This window comes from Cebus imitator, unplaced genomic scaffold, assembly GCF_001604975.1.
Source record: "Cebus imitator isolate Cc_AM_T3 unplaced genomic scaffold, Cebus_imitator-1.0 Scaffold233, whole genome shotgun sequence".
NCBI classification, from domain to species: domain Eukaryota; kingdom Metazoa; phylum Chordata; class Mammalia; order Primates; family Cebidae; genus Cebus; species Cebus imitator.
The window spans coordinates 210,978-226,183 of record NW_016107548.1 but is presented as its reverse complement, the minus strand read 5'-3'; the positions used below and the strand labels follow the sequence as shown (position 1 = coordinate 226,183).

Below are 15,206 nucleotides of genomic sequence, written 5' to 3'. Positions count from 1 at the left end.
CTATTCTAGTGGATGCATTTAGCAGTATCACCTTATGGTTATAATGTATATTTCTATAATGACTAATGATGCAAAGTAGCTGTTCGTGTGTTTATGCCATTCATATATCTTCAGAGAAATATACATTCAAATCTTCTACTCATTATTTCATTAGGTTGTATATGTTATTGATACGGGATTACTGGGAGCATGGTCCCTTTAAATGATATGGAAGAGGGGAAGGGAAGTGTTGGGTAGAAGAGGATGTGGTCCCTGGTTAGGGATCCACCCCATGGACCTAGGTGAAGACAGGCACTCCTGCCTTCATGCCCAAATGTTGCATTTCCCAAGACCACGCTGGCCCACCATGCCCCCATCCCAGGCCTACAAAAACCCAAAACACTAGTGAGCAGACACATAGGCAACCAGGCGTCAAGATGGGCACATCAGCAGAAGAAGATGCAAGCGGCTGGTCCTCAAAAGGGGCACCCAGCAGAAAAGCACACCAACAAACACCGGCACACCACCAGGCTATTGACTACTGGGATGAGGTGGAGTTTGGCAGTCAAAGGAGAGCCAGGACCAACGAGTGGCCCAACTCCACAGGAAAACCATCTCCCTTCTGGCTCCCCCATGGTCTGACAGCTACTTCCACTCAATAAAACTTTGTACTTATTCTCCAAGCCCATGTGTGATCCGATTCTTCTGGTACACCAAGGCAAGAGCTCTGAGATACAGAAAGCCCTCTGTTCTTGCAACAAGGTAGAGGGTCTAATTGAGCTGGTTAACACAAGCCGCCTATAGGCAAACTAAAAGAGCACCCTGTAACACATGCCCACTGGGGCATCAGGAGCTGTAAACATTCACCCCGAGACACTGAGTGGGATCAGAGCCCCACAGCCTGCCCGTTTGTATGCTCCCTTAGAGGTTTAAGCAGTGGGGCACTGAAGAAGCCAGTCACACCCCCATCACATGCCCTGCAAGGGGTACAAGGGAACCTTTCCCGTTTAATTATTATGACTTTTAAGTGTTCTTTAATTACGATAAAGTTTTTCATTTTGATGAAGTCCAATTTATCCATTCTTTAATTTTATGATTGGTGCTTTTCTGTGTCCTAATATTTGTCACAAAAAAATGTTTTCCTGTGTTCGTTCAGAGATTTTAAAGTTTTGGCTCTTATGGTTAGCTCTATGATTCATTTCAAGTGTGCGTGTGTGTGGGGTGTGTGCGCGCGCGCACACACACACGCGTGTAGTATTAGATAAGGCTTTGGGTTAATTTTGTTCAAACAAAATCCAATTTTCCAGCACTATTTTTTAAAATGAGTATACTTCTAATCCCTAAATTGCTTTGGAATACTTTTGTCAAAAATTAATTGATTACAGCCAGGCGCAGTGGCTCATGCCTGCAATCCTAGCACTTTGAGAGGGTGAGGTGAGAGAATCACTTGAATCCAGGAGTTCGAGAGTATCTTGGGCAACATAGTGAGACCCGTCTCTACAAAAAATACAAAAATCAGCCAGGCATGGTGGCACATGCCTATAGTCCCAGCTACTCAGGAGGCCGAGCTGGGAGGGTTGTGTGAGCCTGGGAGGTACAGACTACAGTGACTTGTGATTGTGCCACTACACTTCAGCCTGGGTGACAGTGTGAGACCTTGTTTCAAAAAAAAGAAAAAATAAAATAATTGATTACTGATGTAGTAGATATATTTCTGGTCTCTCTATTCAATTAGGTTGGAGCAAAAATAATTGCTGTTTTTGCCATTACTTTACATGAATTATAAATATTTCAGGTATGTCAACAATTATACCAAAACCACCTCTTTGAAAAAAAAAATATTTTAACAATATTGAGACTTCCATTCTAGGAATATTATGTCTTTCTACTTTTTTTTTTAGGTCTTCTTTCTCTTAGAAATGTTTTGTCAATTTAGGTGTACAGGTTATATATATTCTTAAATTTATCTTTAAGTGTTTCACCTTTTTTGACATTATAGTAAATGATGTTTTCCATTCTCGTTTCCAATTTTTCTTTACTAACATACAAAAATATAATTGATTTTGTGTACTGACAATAAAAACTGCAACCTTAGTTCTAGGACTTATTGTATAGATTTCTTAGACACTTTCACTTCTTCCTTGCTAATCTGCATGCCTCTTTCAGCTTGTTCTTGCCTTACTGAACTGGGTAGGACCTCCTGTACAATGCCAAATGTTAGAAGAGAGAACAGAAATACTGATCTTGCTTCCAATCTAAGATGAAATCATTCAGTCTTTCACCTTAAGTATAAGGTTAGCTGTAGATTTTTGTAGATATCTGTATCAGGTTGGGTGAGTTCCCCTTTATTCCTAGTTTGTTGAAAATTTTATCTTAAATAGTTTTTGAATTTTGTCAAAAATTTTTTGTAAATAAAAGTAAATACTGGATGATTATATGATTCTATTTGTTGAAAATTTTGTCTTAGATGGTTGTTGAAATTTGTCAAAAGTTTTAAATTTTGTAATTTTGTAAATACTGAGATGATTATATTATTCTGAGTCTTAATGAAGCATATTACAATGATTTTTCAAGTGTTAAATCAACCTTGTATTCCCGCTGATAATCCCAATTTATCAAAACCTACTCTTTTTATATATTTTAGATTTAATCTAATAAATTTTAAATAATTTTTACGTCTGTATTCATGAGAGATTTTCAGTCTGTAATCGTCTTCTGATATCTTTGTCTGATTTTGTTATTAGAGTTATAATCATCTCATAATATGAATTGGGAAGTGTTTTCTCCTCTTTCATTTTCTGGAAGAGTTTATGTAGAACTGCTATTATTTCAATATTCTTAAAAGACTGAAGAAATTTAGGACTTTTCCCATTTCACCTAGTTGTCAAATCTATTGGAAAAAAATTCACGATACTCTGTATTATCCCCTTAATGTTGGTAAGGTCTGCAATGATGTCCTTTCTTTCACTCCTGATATTGTTAATTTGTATCTTCTCTTTTATTGACCAGTCTCGGCTAGGGATTTTATCAATTTTATTTTTCCTCTCAAAGAATCAGCTTTTCATTTCACTGATTTTTTTTTCTATTGCTTTCCTGTTTTCTATTTCATTGGTTTCCAGTATCCATTATTTTATTTCTCTGCTTACTTTGGGTTTAATTTGCTCTTCTTTTTCCAGTTTTCTCATAAAAGTTTAAAGCGTTCTTCTTTTCTAATGTAAGTATTTCATGTTATAAATTTCCCTCCACACTGCCTTAGTTTAAATCCCACACAGTCTGCTATATTGTTTTCAATGTTATTCATTTCAACATAGTTTCAAATTTCCCTTGTTCAACTTTCAAGTACTCCTTTTCCCAGCCTCCTGGAGTTTCTCACTGTACCCAGTTCCCAGCCAGAGATTCAAGGACATTCTTGTGCAGATTGTGAGTTTCCTCTCTGTGAAATTCTTTCCCTTCTAGCATTCTGTTCCACAAATTCTAGTCACCTCAGCCTCCCCACGATAGCTTTAAATCAGATCTATAAAGATGTTTAGAACTAACCTCCCTCCCTAACTCCAAAACATTTAGAAGCACTGAGTTAGATTGTTAAATAATTATAAACCTCATACGTGATAAGAAACACAAGTTTAAAATGTGTTAGTTCAACGTTCTTTTGGCTAGCATACAGTAAATTGCATTCTAACAGTTCATTATTAACACTCTGTAGTATAATAAAACATGGCTGCTTTGGGCTTAACGTAGCATTTATACACAGGTTCTGCTTAAAGAAATTCAGGCCGGGCACAGCAGCTCACACCTGTAATCCCAACACTTTGGGAGGCCAAGGTGGGCGATCACAAGGTCAGGAGTTTGAGACCAGCCTGGCCAAAATGTGAAACTTTGTTTCTACTAAAAATACAAAAATTAGCCAGGTGTGGTGGTGCGCGCCTGTAATCCCAGGTACTCAGGAGGCTGAGTCTAGAGAATTGCTTGAACCCAGGAGATGGAGGTTGCAGTGAGCCACAATCACACCATTGCACTCCAGCCTGGGCAACACAGCAAGACTCTGTCTCAAAAAACAAAATAAGATAAAATAAATAAATAAATATTTTAAAAGAAATTCATGTCTCCAATAAAACAATATATGGATATATGTACTTAGACTGTGATGCAAATCATCTTCCTTACTTTGAGTCATGGTCACAAAAGTATGAAAGGCACTGAACTAAACTAACTTTTTTTCTTCTTTTGACAGTGTAAGAATAAGAAATATGAGGTCAGGAGAAGTTTAGTAATGGACTCCAGTTTTTAGAAACTGTAAATAGTAGAGCTAAAATTAGGAATTATATACCTTAAGTGCCAGTTTAACACTTTTACCTCTAACCCCACCACCTATGATGATCAGACCTGTTTTAAGATTACCCTGGTAGCACTAAGAAAAATAATGTGAATGTAAAGATTCTGGCAGCACATCAGGAAGATCTCAGCCACGGAAGTACCAGAAAGGAAACTCTTAAATTACTTGGGATTTCTAAATTGTCCTCTATCAAGTCACCTTCTCCTTTTTTGACTTTTCACCAACCCTAAAATCTTAGTTTTCTTACATTTAAAGGCAGCGATCTTCAAACTGGGATATGTATATCTAAGAAAACATAATCAGTTTCCCAGAGTTTAAAGGTATCATTAGATTTAAAGGAATTAATTTACAGATTTGCCACTTCCAAATGGACACTTTCCTAAAATTGATCTGGCTAACAATTAGTCTATAGTTCCTTCCCAGTTCTACTTTCATAACTGCTTTTCTCCTACTTTACCAAATAAAGAAATAAACCCCTCACCTGTCCTACATCTTACTGTGTTCTATTTTCTAGATTTACTACAAAGATTTCCAGGGGCCAAACAAAGGGACAACTCAAAATATTGGTGTAATTTAAGTTTCCTTTAATCGGGTACCTTAACTCATGCTCAACTTACCTCACTAAAAGATACACTTATAAACTTTTAACTTCTTATGTTTATTTCTCAAAATTTATTATGTGCATATAGATATTGAAAATAGAGACAAAGTGAAAGTTCAGATTTACTGGTTCCCAAAGTAATACTAATTATAACATAATCCGCAAGGGAAAACTACTCATCTGTTATTTTATTATAAAGCATAATAAAGTGATTGAAATGATTTAAATCATAAAAATAAGTATAAAAAATAGTGGGAATAGAATATTTTTTTTATTACATGAGAAAAAGGAGCAATGTAAAATCCAGCAATCCCTAGTGATATATACCCAAAAGAAAGAAAATCAGTAAGTTTCCACATTTTTGCTCCATTTGTGTCTAGCAAAAAAAAAAAAACTGTGCTTTATTTCATGTTGCTTTTACCTGTTCACCAGTTTCCAGTAGTAACTGACTTGCAAACAACAAGTGTACACATGTATCCAGAATATAGGACATGTTCATTAAAGAAAATGGCTTATGGCAGTCTGCTTTAAGGCATGATCTTTAGAAGAAAATTATGTCAAGTCAGCAATAACCTAACATTTATTTGCCTTGACAAAGCCCCAAACTGAACTCTTACTTTATCTATACCTTCTTCCCCATCTCAACCAATGGCAACTTTATCTTTTCAATTGCTGAGAACAAATATCTTGATGTCATCTTTGACTCTTTTTTCTCTCACATTTCAGGATCTGACCACGTCTTACCACCTCCACTTCAACAATTCTAGTCTTGGCCATCATCATGTCCTGTGTGAATTAATAGAATAGCTGCCTCTCTCCTGGCTTCTACCCTTACACAGTAACATGTAAGTCCACTCCAAAGAGTAGACACAGATCTTTCTAAAATTAAATCATAATGTCACTACCTGCCCAGCCCCTCATCTAACTACTTCACCTTTGGCTTTCTCCATTCCAGCCACATCAGGCTCCTTGATGTCATTCCTGCACACCACCCAAACCTCTGTTCTTTATATCCTTTGTACTGGCTATTCCCCTGTGGGCTTTGCCCTCCCTGCCTTCATAACTGCTTTGCTAAAAAAATCACTTAAATGAGGCCTATGCCTATCTAAAATTGCAAACCACCACAATCTCCACCACCCTTTCCCAATTCTTCTTACCTTGCTCTACTTTTTCTTTCCTCCTTGGCACTTTTCACCTTCTCATATATTAGAGTATTGACGGTGTTTATTCTTTATTGTCTCTTCTCCAAATCTACTTAGAATGTAAAGCAAATCACAAGCATCTAGAACAGAACACAGTGCATGGTAAGTTGTCATCAAGTATTTAATAAAGGAAGCTCAGGAAATAAAGTAAAATCTCAAACAACAAACCCTCTGGAAAACCGGTGTTCCTAACAAAGACAACCTAGGCACTAGAGTACAGGACAATTTCCTACCATCTGGCAGCTAGATCAGTGTCAGTACTACACTGACAAAGAAGGAGCATTATCTCAGGCCTATATGGCAGCATCATACAGGAGGAAAAATCTAGGGCTCAAGCAATTTCCTCACCTAAGTATGGGGAGAGGCACCATGAGAAAGGCAATAGGTTATCAGGCAGGCTGAGGAGTTAAGAAAAAGCCAAAGCATGAGGTATCTGATGGAAAAAGAATACCCGGATGGGTTCTTGACAAGGATGGAATCCACTGACTTCATAATTCCCATAGATATTTATTCCTCTCCTGATAAAAAGTTTACAGCAACACATTACTCAGCTACTCAATCATTAAAAGTATATCAGTTTTATCATCTATAATCAAAATCAATATAGAAAGGTTCATAGGGCTATTGTGAGAATCATAAACCATGTATAAAATACCTAACAAATGGCCAAAACATAGGCATTCAACAAATGCGGCCTAATTATAATAACATTATTTTCCATGTAAAATGATTTTTAACAATATCAACAAGAATTTAGAAAAAAAGCAAAAGCTATATTATACATTTCATATTCCATTTTGTTATCTTTAAGGAAATACCTTAAACTGATATATTAAACGTAACTATTGCTTTCAGATTTAGATCAGATAAACTATCCAACAAAATGCAAATTTCTTAATTTTAAAATTTTAGTAGTGGTTCTTAGTAAATGATAACCAATTTTATTTATGGAACTATCCTAGTTTAAGAATAACTAGCATATGAAAAATCCTAATTTACAAAATGTATGTTTGGGAATGCTTCACGTCACAAGTGGATTTTCACCATGAATTGTTGTAAATGTGCATTTATAAAACTTTTCTGGACTAGAGAGAAGGAGAAAATGAGTTAAAATGTTAGCAGTTAATGGATCAGAAAGAAAGATAAAGTGACTGTGAAATAACAATGTCAGTAACAGAGATTTGATTTAGAAATTTTCAACCAACGTACAACTTTTCAGAAAAATAACTACAAGCTTAATGACATTTTTTTTTTCCTGAGACAGAGTTTCACTCTTGTTGCCCAGGCTGGAGTGCAATGGCTCAATCTTGGCTTACTGCAACCTCCACCTCCTAGGTTCAAGAAATTCTCCTGCCTCAGCCTCCCAAGTAGATAGGATTACAGGCATGCGCCACCATGCCCAGCTAACTTTGTATTTTTAGTAGAGACGGGGTTTCTCCATGTTGGTCAGGCTGGACTTGAACTCCCACCTTCAGGTGATCTGCCTGCCTTGGACTCCCAAAGTGCTGGGATTACAGGTGTGAGCCACAGCGCCCTGTCAACATTGTATAATTAATGTTTGACTTTCTAGTGTTTACCACTATGCCTAGCATACAATATTGGGTCAATGTTTATGGAATACTTCTAACTCAGAAAAGCACAGAAGTAAAAACTTCCAAAGGAAGAGTATTTCTTAAAACTTCTTTTTTGTAATATATGTAAAATATAAGACTAATGTAATTATTTTCAAATTAATTCAAAAATACTATGACATCTCAAATAACTGATTTTGTCCATAAAAACAGCTAAGATATTGGAACAAGGTTTATTTTGCAGAAAAATTTCTGATGAATTACAAAGATGAGTATATGAAGTAACTTTTCTGAAGTCTCATGTAAAATCAAAATTCTTTAGCCAGATGCAATGGTTTGTAGTTGTTGTTTTTTGTTTTTTGTTTTGTATGATGGACATCTTTAATGACCTAATAATGAAGTCTTGTCGAATAATGTTTGTAAATGAACAAAATGAAATTAATAGCATTAAAAAAGAAAAAGAAAAAATACTAAGATCACAAAGAAAACCAATTATATGAAAACTCAGTTATAACCACAGACCACCGTTCTAATCATGGGCTTTTGGTTCAGCAACTCCTGATAGAGGATATGCGTTAACTTGGAAGAACATATAACATTATTTGCCTAAATATTCTATATACTATACATGGTATCTATGACATTCCTATTATTAATTTTAAAAAATGTATAATCTGCAAAGATTAGGATATTACATAAAGTTATTTAAAATTTAACCTTTGAGGATTTTTAAATCCTCAGAATAGGTAGCAGAACAGGTTGCATCCATTTCTTGTTCTTATAATGTGCAAATACTGTAATGCAAAATTTTCTAAAAATCATCAGTGTAAAATTAACAATATAATACTACATTTGAACATCATTAATTTCTACCTAGCTCTTCAAAGATGACATAAATCAGCACCCTTCCTTAAAACAAGAGCTCATGAGCAAGGGTAAGCTAAACTGGCAATCATTTTGGTCCTATCACACCTAGCACATTGTGTTCAAAATGCTTCCAAATGCGGTATATAAACTAACGAACTTTCAATAGGTTGTTCTGAGGTCTGCAAGTAAGAAATACCTTATAGTCAAAGCTGTCAAAAAAGATCTCCTAAGTATTTTAATAACTAAACATCCTTGTAGGATAGTTTAATGCACCACTTTATAAAGATCAAATATATTTTTGGAAAGTTGTAGAGTAAAGCAATGAACCTCCTCCTACCCCAGTAAGTAAGAGAGTTCCAAACAGTTCCAGGAGGGAAAATAATTCTGATTTTGGCTTTTAAAGCTATATATAACCTTAAACAAGATAAAAATTTTCATTTTTAAACTTTGTCTTGTTAAAACAAACTTGTAAACCATATGGTACCAAAGCTGTATTTCTTGATACTACACAGTTTAAAATAAACATCTAACACTAAACAATATAAAAGAACTTGAATCACAGCACATATGGCAGGTCTTAAGAGTACTGTAATATTTCTTTTTTTTTTTGAGGAAAAGAATAAACTAGGTGGAAAAGTCTAACATCCCATTAAAATATCTTTTTAAAAACTATCTTTCGCATCATTTAGCGAAAATAATATTAATGAATTAGTGTCAAATTCCATGAACTTATACAATCTACATACATTTACAAAAAAAAATTAAAAATTCATAGGAAAAAGGAAAGGCCAGTTCTTAGTCTCTTATTTTTTACACGTTAGGAAGAAATACACCTGCTAGTTTCATTAATGAAAAAAATCTTAATAAATCACTTTCATGGTTTATCACCAGTAAGCAAGAACCTGGACAAATTGTATCACGGAGTTAATTTTAAAAGTCTTTGAGATACAAAACAAAAACCTTGTTTCTCAGACTATAATTAACTACTACTTACACTGAGTTTGTCCATTTGGAATTCTTATGGCAACAGCAGAGAAATCATATATTACTTTTGCTGAGTAAGTTTTGTTTGCTTTGGGTTTTTAAAACAATTTATCTTTAACAAGACGAAGGGTCTTTGCTTAGATCATCATCATGGAACTGAAAAGGACAGAAAATAAAACTAACAAGTATCAATGTAGCCCAAAGTTCATTTCCATCAGACATTTTGTGTTAGCACTTGCTACTCATTTTAAATAGCGAAAAACTAGCAAGGCTTTTCTTTAAAGAACGAACTAAAAGTGAATCAGAGCCTAATCACAAAACCCTTCCTTCCTAAGTTTACTGTTAAACCTAACTCAAAAATAGCCTTTGATATTCTTCGCAAAACATATATATTTATACATACACACACCCCTAAATCTATTTCCAGATAAGGAAACGTTCGGAAAACTTTGCTGTCCAACTGGTAATGCACTCCAGACTTTGCAATGATAAAGAAAATCTTGTAGTAGGGTTACAAACCTCAAAACATCCTCTGATTGCAGGTTTTAGAAACCCTCCCTATTACACCTGTGCAAGTACTTCCTGTTCTCCAACGCTGTTTAAAAATATGCCCCGTAAGCCGCCGTTTGGAGCTAAACATTAACTTTATATACATCACCACTATCACTAAGAAACCACCACCCCAAGAACCTCACGAGTCCAGTCATCTCTCTTCTCCAAGGAGGGAGCATAACCATCCTGAACTCCTTTAAATAAAAAACTGTGTGGTCAGGCGAGGTAATGTGGCTTGGATAGCCAGAGGCAGGAGCCAAGTAAGGGTAATATTCACAACCCCAGCAGTACTCCAGCTTCTGCCCCGTCGCCGCCCGCAAACACGGCAGCAATAACAACCAGGACCCAGCAAGTACAGCACCTCCTCCCGCCTCGCGCGCGCCTCCAGCCTGGCCAGAGGCATCTCCACCAGACGCAGCAAGAAGGGACTAGAGGGCTGCGTGACCTCCGGCGCCTGAACGGCCCAGCAAAGAGAGTATGTGCCCTGAAGGCCGGGCGGGGAGAGGAGGTCTCCGGGCTGCGAGTGGAGAGACGAGGTCGGGGGCCAGAATAAGAGTCGCCCGGTCAGGCCCGCGGGGGTCGCATGTCGCCAGATCTCCAACCAGAGGCTAGTTTCTGAGACTTACCTTGAGCTACTACCCTCTCTGCGCTAGGAGCGTGCGGTACAGATAGAGAAATACTGGCCTTCCACTCCCACAGAGCTGCCTCCCGCTGGCCCAGCTCGGCTTCACGCCGACACCCGCCAGACACACCAACAGCTGCCAACGTACCAAGCCTCACCGGGAACTGGAGCAGAGACGGCTGGTCTCCGCCGCCCAGAGCCCGACCCTGCGCGCGGAGCATGCGCACACGCCCCAATACCCAGGGGCCAGTCAGGCCAGTGACACCTGCGATCAACAGGTCCCTGGAGCCCCGCCCCTCTCCCCGCCTCGAGCCCGCCCCCTCGGAGTTGGCTCCGCCTTCACGCTCACCAAGGTAACCCCGCCTCCGCACGCGATTTCCCGGCTTTCCGGACCTGCGGAATTCTATTCCCGCGGGGATTTGATGGCGAGCGCGATATAGTTGGCGTCCTCGGAGACGCGAGATCGCGCGAGACCGGGAGACATTTCCCCAAAAGCGCGAGCGTCACGCTGGAGCTTGGTTGCTGGGTGAAAGGTGGTTGTGGGACGTGCTGTCTGGTGTAGCGAGGAAGAGAGGCTAGTTCCTCAGGAGGAGGCGATTATTCTGGTGCTCTCGGTAGTTCATTCGGTATTTTCTAAGCTCAAGAACGCGGATCCACCAAGGACTGCGCTAAGGTTAGATGTTACTTGAGAGAGCAATCCGTAGCTTGGCATCAAAACGCCAAGCAGACACGCGGTTTCCTGTAGCTTTTTGTGAGTCGTTAGACGATCTATTTGCAGTTAAATGACTTCCTGTGGCGTGAATGTGTACTCCCCAAGCGGTTGTTTCGTGGCCTTTAATTAGATAGCTTTAATAAGCCTGTTGACCTGGTTAATGATTGTCAGAAAAGTCTGGCTGCCTCCTCGCTGTGCTTTCGAACAGGTTTTAAGTTTAAAAAGTACTGCTGGGAATTGGGCCAAACTTTGATTTTAAAAAACGTTTCTTAGGAATAGTAGTAAAAGAAAAACCCATCGTCATTGATATCAAAGATCTCCGAAGTAAATAAGGTTTTGGAACTCATTTCAAAGCTCGTGTAAGTAGAATATACTGATTGTAAAAATGGATTTAAGTAAACCCAGAGGCACTTCTAAAAGTTTATTTGAAGAAACGGGGAAGAAATATTGGACGTTGACACAGGCGACAATTGGGACCCGTTTGTAATGTCTAGACTGAATCCTTAAGAATGTATTGAGCATTTAGTATGTTCCCTTTACTGAACTAGACACTGTAGGAAATAGAATGAAAGGAAGCCGTGGTTTCTGCCCTCAAAATATTAAATACTTTGGGAGGGGTGGAGGAAGAAAGGGCCTACTCTGCATTTTTAAAACAATAAGAGCACACCATCAACTCTCCCTTCAGTTTCCCTAATGTCATTTTCTGCTCATTCTGCAGCCACTTTAAATATTGTTTTTCTTCTGCTTGGTCTCTGTGTTCGCCAGCACTCCATTTTCTTTTGCTGTTTCATGTTAATCCTCATGTCTCCTTGAGCAGTCTCTTTCCCATCATGGACTTCCCTACCAGGTGTCCTGTGCAACAACTCGCAGGTGTATGTCTATATCTATACTTTGATTTTTAAAAACGTCAGACTTTTAAGTCTGATCTATAGGTCAGACATTTTTAAGCAACATCTTCATCTTCATTTGGACTTTACACAGTCCCTTGAATATGTCCCAAACAGGCATGGACATCTTTACTATAATTTACTCTTGATGCCATCTCCCTCCTCACCCATCTGGAACCTACACCATTTTCATTCCCTAGTTCAGATGATGACATGCAACTCCCCAAGTCAGAAATCCATGCGTACCCCTGTTACTTTTCCTTAATTTCTTCTTTTCTGATATCAAATTTTGACTCTCATTTCCTGTTACAAGTAAAATTTTGATGCTGCAAAAGAAATAGCAAAGATAAATCCTCTCAGCAAGGAAGTTTACTTCTATAGAAGGGTACAGTGTACAGATGTACCCACCCTTTAGGGCCTTTCATGATCAGACTGTTAAACTCATCTGACATTCTTCCTCCAGTTCCTCCACATTAATCATTCTAAATTCCTTGCTTTCTGTGTGTTCTTGGTCCTCTCAAGATTCTTTGGTTCTCTCTCGAATACTTATCTCCATGGATCTTTTCATAACTTTCTGAGAAAGGCTTGTCATTCTTTCACCCTTTTTGGACTTATTTTTATAACAATTATGTTGTACTATAATTCTCTGCAAATGTGCCTGATAGAGTAACCCCCACCTCTACCTTTGAGAAATAATTTGAACTGTGAATAATAATGGCTTATACTACCTCCCTTCCTTATTTAGAGATTACAGAATACCTTTCAGTTCACCCTGCTCAAGAGTTTGACTAAACCCTGACTATACACTTTTAAAATCATATAATTTCATACTTTCTACCAGTTTTCAGCATGTCTGTGTACTGATCCTTAAATGATACATTTAAGCATCAAGAGGGCAGAGTATGAAGCAAACATGAAAAACTGGAAAATTGACATTGCAGGAGAGCAGTTGCTCCCAGAAAACTTTGTAGTTGGGAAGGTCAAAATATATTAACTCTTACTATTTGTCTTTGAGGGATATGTGTGTGCGTTCAATGCAATAGTTTCTGATTGGCTGGACCCAAATTTGTGAAGAACAGTCTCTGCACCTCACACAGGCAAAGAGATCATGAAAGGGAGTAAGCTTGGCATGCCAAAAAACACCCTAGATTATTCAACTAAGACTCAGCCAAAGTTCACACCACCAGCACACCTACACACTTCTTAGTTTTATTCTGGATTGATTATAACTCAGACTTTGGGAAATGTGCTACCCTGTGGCTAGATGCACCCTGCCACTGATGACTGGCAGGAGTAGCAACAATCTGTCCTGCAGAGCTGTAATCCAGTAGTTCCAGGAGGTAATCAACAGCTTAACCATGACTGAGTTGGGTGGGGTAGAGTGAAATACAGCTTAGAGAAGTAGTAGCTGAATGACTGACTCAGGATTAGAAACTAGACAAAATCCTTTTTTCCTAAATGCATTCATGAGGAGGACTGAGAAGTGAATTTCCTTACTAAGCCCTCTGTTTTTTCATATTTCCAAGGCATAGCACAGTGCCCAGCACAGATGCTTAACAAGTAGTGTTTATTGGATGGAGCAAAATATTGGAAGTTTCGTTGAGTTTTTTTGAGAAGAGTCATTTGTGTGAGCCAAAGTTGGAGAGGGCTTCTGTGGGCGATCAAATATGAACTTCAGCTTGGAAGGGTTATAAGCAGGTGTATTTGAAGGCATTGAGGAACAGATGTGACTTAAAAGAGCAAAGTTTTAGAAACAGGATTGAATAAGGCCAGTACAGGACTACAATGGGAAACCTTTGTAAGTTCTGGGACAGAATGATTCATTTGGAATAAGATACAGAAGAACTGTAGGGGAAACTATAGCTAGGCAATAAGAGACATCTCTAGGCTATGACTCAGGGATGAGCCAGCCGGAAAAATCTAGTCACTCCCTTCTTGACATCTTCATCTCTTTTTGTGACATCATTCCTTTATGGCTTTTATCCTACCTCATGGACTCCTTTCTCAGTCTACTTTTCTCTTGTACTTTTCAATCTACTTTAAATGTTGATATACCTTAGTGCCTGATCATGAGCTCTCATTTATCCTCATGTTTTTAAATGTTTCCCACACAGCAGCCTAATAGTCTTTTAAAAATATTGACATGCTACTCCCCAACTTAAATTGTTCAGTGACTTTCCATTTACGTAGAATAAAATCCAAAATTCTTGCCCAGGCCTGTAGACCGCTGAATGATCTGTTCCTACCTCCGCAACAACATCTTGTGCTGTTCAAGGCTTTGCATTCTCTGTTCCCTATATCTAGAAGACTAGTTCTAAACTAGGGATGGTTTTATCTTCCACGGATATTTGGCAATGGTTGGAAACATTTTTGGTTGTCACAGTTGGGGGAAGGGATGCTGCTACACATCCTGCAATGGACAGGACAGTCCCCAATGTCAGTAGTACCAAGGTTGAGAATTGCTGACCTAGAACGTTCTTCCCATGCGTCTCTAAATGATTTATTTCTTTTCATCATCTATACCCCAGTTTTCACTTTACCTTCTTAGGAAAGCCATCCTTGATCTAGAACTCCCTGCTTATCTCTATCACAGACATTGAGATATCACAGAATAGAGTTCCTAGTCCTTCCTGTTTATTTACCTCTATCACAACCTATATTATTTGGCTTATTTATTTGCTTAGTTGTTTATTGTCTTTCTAATTATCTAGGAATAAAATTCTATGAAAGGCATGTGTCCTTTGATTACCATTCCGTCTCTAAAGTTTGATAAAGTCATTCTGATATGCCATTTTATCTGTAAATAGAACATAGTGGCAGACAATAGGCATCAATGGGGAGTTGTTAAACATCTAAATTATTATCTACAATAGGTCACTGGATGGAAAGTTGATAG

At 38.1% G+C, this 15,206-nt stretch overlaps 1 protein-coding gene across 5 annotated transcripts in view; it reads right to left on the bottom strand.

The window, feature by feature from the left end:
• The window catches only part of USP53 (ubiquitin specific peptidase 53), a 67,581-nt gene extending 56,419 nt beyond the window's left edge, over positions 1-11,162 (bottom strand). Inside the window, exons 1-3 of one of the 5 annotated variants that reach the window (XM_037727501.1) lie at positions 11,061-11,162; positions 9,548-9,693; positions 6,071-6,195 (exon numbers count right to left, since the gene is read on the bottom strand). The gene's annotated coding sequence lies outside the window, so the exon portion shown is untranslated. Of the gene's footprint in view, positions 1-6,070; positions 6,196-9,547; positions 9,694-10,450; positions 10,593-10,715; positions 11,000-11,060 lie in introns of those variants that run through there. The other 4 variants (XM_017497561.2, XM_037727499.1, XM_037727500.1 and 1 more) reach the window with 4 other exon arrangements.
• Between the last annotated feature and the right edge of the window lie 4,044 nt (positions 11,163-15,206).